We start from the raw sequence: 12,547 nt of genomic DNA on the forward strand, positions 1-12,547 counted from the left end.
GGGGGGGGGGGGGGGCTCATATTTTTACCCATAACCAACAATCCACATTCCTGACTGCAAAAATCAACTGTGTAATCAATTGTAAACTGTATTAAATATAGCAAATCTGCCTTCCATGACACTAAAGGCACAATAAACAATTCTTAAATAGATAATACAAACATTACAAAAATTATAATTTTATACTTCAATGACCAATAAAAAGGTGAAAAAAAGTATAGCTCAGTGTTAGAGCTTAAACTCTAGCATGCTCAAGGGCCTGGGTTCATTACACTACACAACACTGGAAAAAAAAAGAGAGGAAAAAGAAGCAAGCAAGCAAAAAGAATCCACAAATGACAGAATATATCTGCAATCATATATTTGATAAGAGACTTGAAAATATGGAATAAACTCTTACAACTCAATAATTAAAAGACAATCCAATTTTTTAAATGGGCAAAAGGTCTGAAGTTACTTGTCTAAAAAGATAAACAAATGCCAATAAACATATGAAAAAGATGTTCATCACCATTAGTTGTTAGGAAAACACAAATCAAAACCATGAATGTTGAGGTACAGCTTAACATCATATAGACACATATAAACGTGCTAGCATGCAGGAAGCCTCAAGTTCAATCTCTAAACTATATACATAAATAAACAAACCATAATGAAAGTCAGGTACTGGAACACTTATCTGTAGTCCCAGGTACTCAAGGGGATAAAGCAGGAGCATCCCTTCAACCCAGGATTTTATAAACAAATTGGAGCCCTCATACACGACTGGCAGGAATGCAAAATGGTGCAGCCTCTTGGGAAAACAGCCTGAAATTTCTTCAAATGTGATTCAACAATTTTACTCCTAGAAATATTCTCAGGAGAATAAAAAGCATTATATCCACATAAAAGCTAGTACACTCATGTTCAAAGCAGCATTCATTAATTGGTAAAAACCAAAAAATGAAAACAAAAAGGCTGGGGATAAAACTCAGTGCTAGAGCACCCCTGGGTTCAATTCCCCAGTAATGCAAACAAGGGAAAAAAAGAAAAATTCAAATGTCTCAGTGTAACTACTTGAACTCAGTTCAAGAACTCATAAAGCTTATTTTTTTAAAACTGTATTTGACCTGATGCAAAATTAGTTTGAGTCTACTGTTGTATATGAAACTGAAATTTTGTTAAAGCTCTTTTTAGGCATCCTACTTAACAGAAATTTCCTCCTTCTACTGAAAAACAACTGTGATTGTGTATAGGGAATTTCCACAATTAACTAGTTAAAGGTCTTTAGTAAAACCATCAGAACCTTCAATATCTAATGCGGTTTTGCTTTGGGTTTTGTTTTCCCCCTTGGGTCAGGATAATGAGGATTGAACCCAGGGGTGCTCTACCACTGGGCAACATTGCCAGGCTTACTTATTCTGAGACAGGGTCTAAGTTACCCAGGCTGGCCTCAACTTTACTATCCTCCTGTCTCATCTTTCCAAGTAGTTGGGATCACAGGCATGTGTCATGGCACCTAGACAATATCTAACTTTTTTCTTTTTTAATTTTTTTTAGCTGTAGATAGACGCAATACCTTTTTCTTTTTTGTTTTGTTTTGTGTGGTGCTGGGAATTGAACCAGGGCTTTGTGCATGAGATGCAAGCACTCTATCAACTGAGCTATATCCCCGAGCCCCGACACAATACCTTTACTTATTTTTATGTGGTGCTGAGAATCCAACCCAGTACCTCACACATGCGAGGCAAACGCTCTGCCACTGAGCCACAACCCCAGCCCCCAACTAACATCTGTACCGATGAAATACTACTATGTAAAAATTTGAGAAGTTTCTTTTTACTAATTTTTTTGGAGGTCCCCAGGGATTAAACCCAGGGGCACTCAACCACTGTGCCACATCTCCAGCCCTATTTTTTATTTTATTTAGAAACAGGGTCTCACTGAGTTGCTTAATGCCTCACTAAGTTGCAGAGGCTGGCTTTGAACTCGAGAGTGAGCCTCCTGCCTCAGCCTCCCAAACCCCGGAGATTATAGGCGTGAGTCACTGTGTTGGTTTAGAGGAAGTTTCTTATAAAACAAAAACAGTTGCAGTTATCAAAATAGGGTTTGAAACCCACCTGGAAAAAGAAATCTATAAAAAAAAACGTAAGTCATGAAAAGAAACCAGCAAATCATATCTGCACTCCCTTTTTGGTACTAAAGATTGAACCCCAGGGGCACTTAAACCACTGAACCACACTGTCAGCCCTTTTTATTTATTTTGAGTCAGGATCTTACTAAGTTGCGTACGGCCTTGCTAAATTGCTGAGACTGGCTTTGAACTTTGGGATCCTCCTGCCTCAGCCTCCCAAGCAACTGGGATTACAGGAGTGCTCCACTGCCTTGCTTCACATCTGCATTCTTACAATGGGAGCTAAACTGGGCACGGTTTCACATACCTGTAATCCCAGTCTCTGGAGGCTAAGACAGGAGGATCATGAGTTAAAAGCCAACCTCAGCAAAAGCAAGGTGCTAAGCAACTCAGTGAGACCCTGTCTCTAAATGAAATAATAGGGCTGGGGATGTGGCTCAATGCCCCTAAATTCAATCCCCAGTACCCAAAAACGGGGGCGGGGGTGTATTTTATATGTTGAAAAGAACAATGATCAGAAGTTGTCGTGCATGTGTGTTTTACCATAACTTTTTTTTCGGTGCTGGGATTGACCCAGGGTCTCCTACATAAGCACATGCTCTTCGGGTAGAATAGAAGAAATAAAAACCAGGTAGAAAGGAGTCATAAAGACAACACAAGGAAATACAATTTTTTACAATATTTTCTTAGATGTTGATGAACCTTTATTTTATTCATTTATTTATATTTGGTACTGAGAATTGAACCCAGTGCCTCGCACATACTAGGCAACTGTTCTTCCACTGAGTCACAACCCCAGTCCCAGGAAATACAATTTTAATTTAAAGTTCAGCATACTTTTCCAAGGCTATCATTTCCTAAGCCAGTCTCTCTCCCAGGCTTGTCACTCACATATTACCATATATTCACCATATATTATGTATGTTACCATATATTCACTGACTTATGTTATGCCACAGAAATGCCGCAGTCTGGCTGGGCACAAATCACAAGCCACTCAAGCAGAAACAAACTTTATTTCCGAAATCCCCCAAAGCCACCCACTCGGCCCTTTCAGGGACACCACACACCAACCGGAACTCCCTCCACCGGAACTTCACCAACCAACCAACAGGAACTCCCCAGGAATCCCCGTGAGAACTCCAAAGTAGCAGGCGAGGCGGACAGCAGGGGTCTATATACAATTGAATCCACAGCCTGTTTAATCCAGCATCATCCAGTCACAGCAATTATACACAGCTTAACTTAATTAACATCATCTTAATGACTCACCTCTCAACCATTACTTCTGGCAAAATGCCAGGGGCCATTCCGACTTGGCTGTGGCTCTCAGCATCGTTAATTACCTTTTGCACTGTTAATCAGTCCACCAATAAGTAGATTAAGCAAAGAAGAAATACAATATTTTGATATACCTATAATTTAGAGAACTTTCCAATGTTATCTACTAACCAGATAATGGATTCTGAAAACTGTTAAGTCATGCTGAGATCACTACACTGATATCATCCCTACATACCTTCTCATGTCCAGCCCTCATAAAGTACACTTTAAAAGAAAAGCCAGGAACCCCAAATATGTCTCTCACCCTCCAGGTAGTCTGCATTCTCCCCTGAATGCATATTACTTGATTTTTAAATTATATCTGTGACTCTACTGATATATATTGAAATTCTTTCCCATAATGAATGCCAAGTTTTCTCTGAAAACACCCTAGCCCTAAAAATCTTTTAAAAGTTCTTGAACCAAAGATTGAGGCCAACCTCAGCAACTTAGTAAGACCCTGTCTTAAAAGACAAAAATAAAAAGGACTGGAGTATAGCCTAGTGGTAAATCTCCAGGGGAGACAGGAGGAGTTCCATTAATAGTTGAGTGACTATGTCTAAATCTGCTCAAGAGCTGGGGTTGTGGCACAGAGATACAGTGCTCACCTAGCATTCATGAGGCACTGGGTTCAATCCTCAGCACCAAATAAATATAAAATACAGATATTGTGTCCACCTATAACTAAAAAATAAATATTAAAAAAATAATACATAAATAAATTTGCTCAAGAACACTTTTTTTTTTAAATGCTAGTAACTGAACCCTGGGTCTCATGCATACTAAGTACCTGCTCCACCACTGAGCTATATATATATGATCAGCCTCTAGAACTCCGAGTTTATGCCCATTTATGCCTGTTGGCACAATAAGTCTCCTTTTCACCTTCAAATACATTCTATTGAATCATTATAGGAGCTGAGGGGACAGACTATGTTACATTGATAAAATGGAGTTCCTCAAAGGTAAAGCTGTTGTAATTTTTTAAAAGGAGGAGGAGTTCAAAACTGATATGGAATGATTTCTTGACACATTATGAAGCTAAAAAAAACCAAGGGTCATACACACGTGAGCATGTCAAACTTAAAAAAACCTGTGCATCACCAAGGTGTAGTGGTGCATGCTATAGTCCCAGCTATTGAAAAGGCTAAGTCAGAAGGATCACTGGAGTCCAGAAGTTCCAGGCCAGCCTGGGAAACATAGTAAGAGCCAATCTCAAAAAAGAAAGAAAAGCTTGTGCATCAAATGACACAACATAGTGAAAGGCAACCTACAAAATGGGAAAAAATATACATAAATCATATATGTGGTAAGGGCTTCAAATCAAGAATATACGCATGGCAGTGCACACTTGTAGTTCCAGAGACTTGAAGTCTGTGACAGGAGAATCATAACTTCAAGTCCAGCCTAGGCAACTTAGCATGATCCTGTCTCAAAAAATAAAACAGAGCGGCTTGGGAGGCTAAGGTAGGAGGATCAGGAGTTCAAAGCCAGCCTCAGGAACTCTGAGGCCCTAAGCAATTCAGTGAGACCCTGTCTCAAAATAAAATACAAAGTAGGGCCAGGGATGTGGCTCTGTGGTGGAGTACCCCTGAGTTCAATCCCCTGTACCAAAAAAATAAAAATAAAACAGGACTGCAGATGTAGCTCAGTTGTAAAGCGCCTCTAGATTCAATCTCCAGTACCAAAAAATAAAATAAAAACAAAAAACACACACATGTAGAGTGAGATCTGGGGACATGGCTCAGTAATAAAGCACTTGCCTAGTATATGCAGAACTGAGTTGAATCCAGAGCACTGCCAAAGAAAAAGAAAACTTTTCCCGCTTTCATGTGTTTTCGTTTTTTTTTTTTTTGCATTAAGACTTCAGCCTACAACTGAGTTATGCCCCCAGGCCCAAAAGCTACTTTGCAAAAAAAAAAAAACAAAAAACCTGCTAATAAGTGTATGCAAATAACAGAATTAGAAAACCCCCAATGACATAAATGGCTCAGCCAACAATCATCAGACATTAGGTGAAAAATGTGAGGAACAGGGTATTCGTATGATGCCAGTGTTATCACTCTACACATCAAGTATAACTGCAAAGGGGAAAATCTACCTGTTCAATGAAGAAAAATGGTGGCCGTGGCCACCACACTAACCAAGTAAATTTAGCCCTATAAATACTGGCAGTCCTAGCCACCTTTTAAGGGATCACTAGACGTTGAACCTGACATTCTATCTTTCCTGATGTAATGCAATGTAAATTGCATATCATCACCTGTGAAGGTTTTTTTTCTTTGTTGTGGCATTGGGGATCGAACAGAGGGACATGCTACCATTGAGCCAAATGCCTGAGTAGCTGAGATTAGGGGCGTGAGCCACCACATCTAGCTACCTATTAAGGTTTTCATTGTTTGTGGAAAGTTTGTTTGTTTTTGTGGTACTAGGCATTGAACCCAGGGCCTTATACGTGCTAGTCAAACACTTTAAAACTGAGCTTCATCCTCTGTAAGTTTTTAATGCTAAAAACATCTGAGCTAAATTTAACAAACCTTTCTATATCATCATCTCAGCTACTCATAAGGCTGAGGGAGGAGGATCACAAGTTCCAAGCCTGCCTAGGAAAATTCAAGAGACCCTCTCTCTCTCTTTTTTTTTTTTTAAAGAAGCAGCGTCACACCATGCTGCCCACAAATTCCTAGGTTCAGTCATCTTCTGCCTTAGCTTTTGAGTAGCTAAGACTACAAGTGCACTCCACTTGCCCCACTAATGTGGAACATTTTTAAATTTTTATTTGGTACTGGGGATTGAACCGAGGGGTGCTTAACCACTGGGCCACATCCCCAGCCCTTTTAGTTTTTTATTTTGAGACTAGATCTCACTAAGTTGCCTCAAACTTGCAATCCTCCTGCCTCAGCCTCCCAATTCCCCGGGATTAAAGGCATGTGTCACTCACCATACCCAGTTGGAACATATTTTTAAAAGATGGGGGTTGGGGTTAGCATGTGAGGCACTGGGTTCAATCTCAGCACCACATAAAAATATAAACAAAGTTGTGTCGATCCATAACTAAAAACACACACACAAAAAAGATGTTGCTATATGAGCTGGAGATGTAGCTCAATGATACATCACCTGATTAGCATACTGGAGACCCTGGGTTCAATGCCCAGCAGCCCTAGCCTGAAAAGGGATGCTGCAGATTTAGTGCTAATTGCCACAGACCTGATAAAGACATTATGATCATGTATGTTCTTAGTTTTGAGTGTGGTTTGAAATAAAAATACATGAATGTATAGGAAATAGTATTAGCTCCAAGAAATGTTTCCTAAGATATTAAAATAAGAATCAGCATATCTGAATTTAATTTCAAATGGTGGGGGTGGAGTGGTATACACAATTAAAGCAAAAGAGCTAAAAGTTAACAGTTAAATATAAGGTAATAGGTGTTCATTGTACTATTCATCCATTTTTATACATGTTTGAAATTTTTCATAACATAAAATTGGAAAGTTACCATAATATTTCACATACAAAAAAAGAAAAAGAAATTGCTCCTTAAAAGTATCTTACTAGGGCTGGGGTTGTGGCTCAGCGATGGAGCGCTCACCTAGCATATGTGAGGCGCTGGGTTCAATCCTCAGAACCACATAAAAATAAATAATAAAATGAAGGTATTACGTTCAACTACAACTAAAATAAATATTTTTTTTGAAGTATCTTACTAGGCCAGGTGCAGTGGTGCTTGCCTGTAATCCCAGCAGCTGGGGAGTCTAAGGCGGGAGGATCAAGAGTTCAAAGCCAGTCTCAACAATGGGGAAGCACTAAGCAACTCGGTGAGATCATGTCTCTAAATAAAATAGGAAATAGGGCTAGGGATGTGGCTCTGGTTGAATGCCCGAGTTCAATCCCCAGGTGTCCATCCCCCCACCCCCCCAAAGAAAGTATCTTACTATGGCTGGGCATTGTGGTATATGCTACTCTGGAGGCTCACAAAAGGATCACAAGTTCAAGGACAACTGGGCAATTTAGTGAGACCCTGTCTTAAAAAATAAAGTATCCTATAAGTGGGACAGCAAACAGAAAAGAGATTAGGTGCCTTTAATAACAAATTCAGTCTGAGGTACAGTTTTGCATTTAACCCATTCAAGGACCAGCTAAAAATGGTAAATACTCTGGTAAGAACACAAATCTACAGAAGGCATTTACACAGACCTTAGACTAAAGAGACAAGTTAAAAATAAAGGAAAAGTAAACGCAATGAGATTTAGCTGGATTTTGAAGAATGAAAAGGATATAAATAAATTGTCTGAAAGAAAAGAGACAATTAACAAGGATTAGCCTAAGCAAAAGTCAAAGTACAGCAATAAATCAGAAATAAACCAGGTCAGTTTGAAATGTGGATCCCTGTAGAATTACAAGGGGAATTTTTATAGAAAACTCATTCATCCTTCAATTTTTGTAATGACAGGGTCTCACTTAAGTAGCTGAGGGCCTTGCTAAGTTGCTGAGCCTGCAATCTTCCTTAAAAATAAAAAATACAAAATACAAGAATAAAAGTCACTATGATATCTGACTTCAAAATGTTCATGAAGGCCAGGCACAGAGGCGAATGTCTGTAATCCCAGTGACTCCAGAGGCTGAGGCAGGAGCATTCCAAGTTCAAGGCCAGCCTCAGCAATTTAGCAAGGCCCTAACCATCTTAGCAAAAACCTGGTCAAAATTTAAAAAATAAGAAAAAGGTTGGGGACATAGCTCAGTGGAAAGCACCCCTGGGTTAAATCCCTAGCTATCAAAAAAAAAAAAAAGTTCACAAAGTTAAGAACAGAGTCAAAGCACATTAAGCACATTAATTAGAAATACATTCAAAAAAACAACAACAAAAAAAGAAATACATTCAAAAGGCTTTCATAACACAGAGAAAGGAATGTTACCTAAAGAAATTGTCAATAAGTTTTCAAAGATATTTGTGTTAATGTTTAAAAATTGAAAATGATTTCAACAAGTAAATCTCACACTTAGCATGGGTGAGGCCCTGGGTTCAATCCATAGGAATAACAGAAAAAAGTAGGTAGTTGGCTGCTACTGAAATCTATGATGCTTTTTTTTTCTTTTTTAAAGATATTTCTTTCTTTCTTTTTTTTTAAGTTTTATTTTGTTTATTTATTTTTATGTGGTGCTGAGGCTGGAACCCAGTGCCTTAAGTGAGGCAAGCACTCTGGCGCTGAGCCACAACCCCTCCCCCATGATGCTTTTTTTCAATGATACCCAGCACTGGGGATTTACAAGCAATCAAATTATGAAAATAAGGCATTAACAAAAACTTTATAAAATCAGTTAACTCTACTAGAAAGTTATTAAAATGCTTATGAGCTAGAAGAATCATGTTCTATGGGTCAAGTGCTAAAGAGCTTCTATGTCTAGAATTAATATAAATAGTTTGTAAAGGGAAGAGAAAAGTCACCAAAGAAAAAACATGTTCAAGAGCAAACTTTTAAATCTAAACCACTGAAATAATAAAAGACGATACTTTTCGGTTTTGGTACAGGGACACTCAAACACTGAGCCACATCCCCAGCCCTTTTTATTTTTGAGACAGGGTCTCACTTAAGTAGCTGAGGGCCTTGCTGAGCCTGGCTTTGAACTTGCAATCCTCCTGCCTCAGCCTCCCCAGCTTCTGGGATTAAGACAAGCACCTGCACACCTGGCCAAAGACAAGACTTCTAAGTATTAAAACTATCATCAGGCAACTTGTCACACAACATGTTTCAGCAACAAAGAAACTTGTAACTGTTTCAACAAAACATTTCTTATCAGCAAGTTTCAACACATACCAAATTCTTAAAGTTTTGTAGAAAACTAAGTTTGGAACCCATGCTTGTTTAAATAACATTTATGATAGTTAAATATTTTTATAATGAAAATTGCTCACATGGGGACTCCCAACTAAGTAATACTATCTTTCCTAAAAATATTTATAACATTCCAAATACTTTTCTAAGTAACCTCAAAAAGATTACATAAATGCATTCATAAGTGAAAAACTTTTTAAAATATCTGTTGTAGTTATAAAGCTTTATTTACAACTTTACTTTCTTATTCTGAAATATAAAATAGTTTGAGCTTGGCAATAATCAAGTAACATTTTCCTCCAAAAGTAACATAAAAAGAACATGGACTTCTTATTACTAATCAAAGAGAGCTCTGAATAAGCACCTTAAGTCATTAATAAAAATATGGTTAGGGGCTGGGGCTGCAGCTCAAAGGCAAGTGCTTGCCTAGCATGTATCTGAGGCACCGAGTTTGATCCTTAGCACAGTGTTAAAAAATAAAAAATAAAGGCATGAGGTCGTATCTACAACTACAAAAATGATTTTTTTAAATCTATATATATATATGGTTTAAGGTTTAGCTCAAGATAAATCTGTAATGGCAAAATTGGTAACTTGGTATTTTTCACAAACTAAAGAAGAGAATTGGGCTGCAATTGTGGCTCAGAGGTACAGTACAGCGCTTGCCTAGCGAGTGAGAGGCCTTGGTTAGATCAGCACCACATAAAAATAAATAAATTTTAAAAACAAAGGTATTATGTCCAACTACAACTAAAAATAAAGATAAATATTTAAGAAAATAATTTAGACCTTTAGTTTCACACATAACGATTTATTTTTCCTTAACAAACTGTGTTTTGGGGCTGGGGATGTGGCTCAAGCGGTAGCAGGCTCGCCTGGCATGTGTGCAGCCCAGGTTCCATCCTCAGCACCACATACAAACAAAGATGTTGTGTCCGCTGAAAACTAAAAAAATAAATATTAAAAAAATTCTCTCTGTCTCTCTTTAAAAAAAAAAAAAACTGTGTTTTAAGCCAACTTTCCACCAAAATTCTTCCCAGGAGTATAGAAAATTAAAATTTCCCCTAAATTACTAGAAAACAGGCTAAATAAGGAACTTTAAATCCTAGCACAAACTCAAATCTTCTATAGAGTAAGGAGACCAGTTAAAAGTGCAAAAGTTATCTTTTAAAAGATGGGTGTCCAGCCAGGCAAGATGGCGTGCACAGGTAATCCCAGCCATTCCAGAAACTGAGGCAGGAGGATCCCAAATTCAAAGACATCCTCAGCAACTTAGCGAGGCCTTAAAGCAACTTAGCTATACCCTGTCGCAAAATAAAATGTAAAAAGGGCTGGGGAAGTAGCCCAGTGGTTAAGTGTCTCTGCGTTCAATCCCCAGTGCCAAAAGAAAAGGGAAAGATGGGTGTCAAATGCAATTAAGATTTGAAAAAGAAAAATGCCACCAGGGGAACGTTTTCTTTCAACTAACGGTCAATAACAGTTTTGCTTGAATTAAATAGATTTACCACAATACCACGTTCACAAACATAAAATAATAGAACTCCAGAGTGTACGCAAAACCTATTCTTCCAAGAAGTGTGACTTTCAGCATAGCTTTTTGTTACTATGCAGTCTTCCAAAGTTCCTGAACAGTTAGCTTAATGACATCTGTGTAGAAACTACTTTAAAACAAGCTTGATAAGCTTTCTACTCCTCTGATTTGATTTAAACAGATATAACCACTGAATGCCCTATCAACATACCTTCTCCGTATTCCAAAAGAGCCACTAACCACAAGGGTTACAACCAAGTATCAACATTTATTTTAGTATTCTTTTTGTTTGTTTGTTTGTTTGTTTGTTTAAAACAGACTAGCCGTACAGAGGCGCCTTATAATCCAGCTACTCGGGATGCTAAGAATCGCGAGTTTTGGGACCAGCCTGGGCTTCACAGGGAAAAACCCTGTCTCAAATGCAAAACAATGCAAAAACAGGAATGCTTTCTAAGATCTTAAATTAGGGTAAATAAGTTGCCAAAAAGCAACTTAAAATTAGAGACAGGGAGGGAGTTACCAAAAAGACATAAGTAGGATGCATTTTCTAAAGGAAACCAAATACGAATATAAACGTTCTGAAGAAGCAGGGCTTTGCCTGTCAAGCTGGGGCCCTTATCCCTGTAACAAACACCGAATCCAAGCCACAATAACATTAAGGCTAAACCTTCCGCTGTTTTATAGTCTGCACATTAACTTCTCCTGAATCTTCATCAACCAACGACTCAAACCACACTCCATTCAACTCTCGGCCCATCTCCTTCCAGTCCCGTTCAAAATATCAGTTTAAACGCGCTTCCCTCCTCCAAACATCACCTCTTATTCATGCCCGCCTTAACTACGTCTTCTCCATCGCCACCGGTCCCCAAGCAGGGCTTTAGTTTCACCATGTCCTCCTTTCCTCGCCGGCCTTAAGCCTCCAATCCCCGCCCCAAAGGTTCAAACTTGCCCCAATCAGCCCTCCCGATATTGGTCCTCCCAGCTCCTCCAACCTGTCCCCGGGAACCCCTCCAGTCCCCCAAAGCACGCAACGGCCAAGCCTGAAAATGGCGGAGAGTGCTGCCGCCTACTGCAGGCGAGCGGTCCCGCGCCACCACTGCACTCACCGTCTGGCGTTGAGCAGAGCTCCTAACGGCGAGCGAAGCGTTCGTCTTCACAGTTGGGAACGTCTCTACTCTCCAGCCTCCTTCCTCCTCCCCTCTCAATCCCTCTCCTCCAAAAGTGCAGCCGCCATCTTCCCCAATGAGCCACCGAGCGCACGTCATCACGCACGAGCGTACGGTACTACGTCACGCGCGCCTGAGCCGCGGACTCTGTACTGCTGGAGCTGCGCATGTGCATAGGTGAGGGGCAGGGCTTGGCTGAGTACCCACGAGGCTTAGTGTGAGCTTTCTTTGTTCGGCTGAGAGGTTCGAGCTGGTTGCAGGAGGGCGAATGATGGGGGCGGCCCTTCACAGTACTGATACGTTTCAGGTCGTAAGCCAGCCTGGATGCTTTCAAAAACACTCCGTTTTCCAAAAATTGAACACGATATTTGTTCGGAGATGGATACCTTAGCTATTTGGCCAGCCCTACCAAGAGTCAAATTATGGGCAAGGCGCTTAAAATTGCTAATTTTGTGTCCTTGTGTTTCACCGTGAAAACATGTAGCAGAATCAGGCACACGATTAGTGTTCATGCAGTACCCGATACCAGTTGTGCTACAGATTACTTTATTTCCTCGGGAGGCCAAGTGAGAAAAAC

At 39.6% G+C, this 12,547-nt stretch overlaps 1 protein-coding gene across 1 annotated transcript in view; it reads right to left on the minus strand.

Annotated features, from left to right (window-relative positions):
* Wdr33 (WD repeat domain 33) overlaps positions 1–12,081 on the minus strand; it is a 102,912-nt gene extending 90,831 nt beyond the window's left edge. Inside the window, 1 exon segment of the mRNA XM_015479096.2 lies at positions 11,911–12,081. The gene's annotated coding sequence lies outside the window, so the exon portion shown is untranslated.
* Between the last annotated feature and the right edge of the window lie 466 nt (positions 12,082–12,547).

This window comes from Marmota marmota, unplaced genomic scaffold (assembly GCF_001458135.2).
Source record: "Marmota marmota marmota unplaced genomic scaffold, marMar, whole genome shotgun sequence".
Taxonomy (NCBI): domain Eukaryota; kingdom Metazoa; phylum Chordata; class Mammalia; order Rodentia; family Sciuridae; genus Marmota; species Marmota marmota.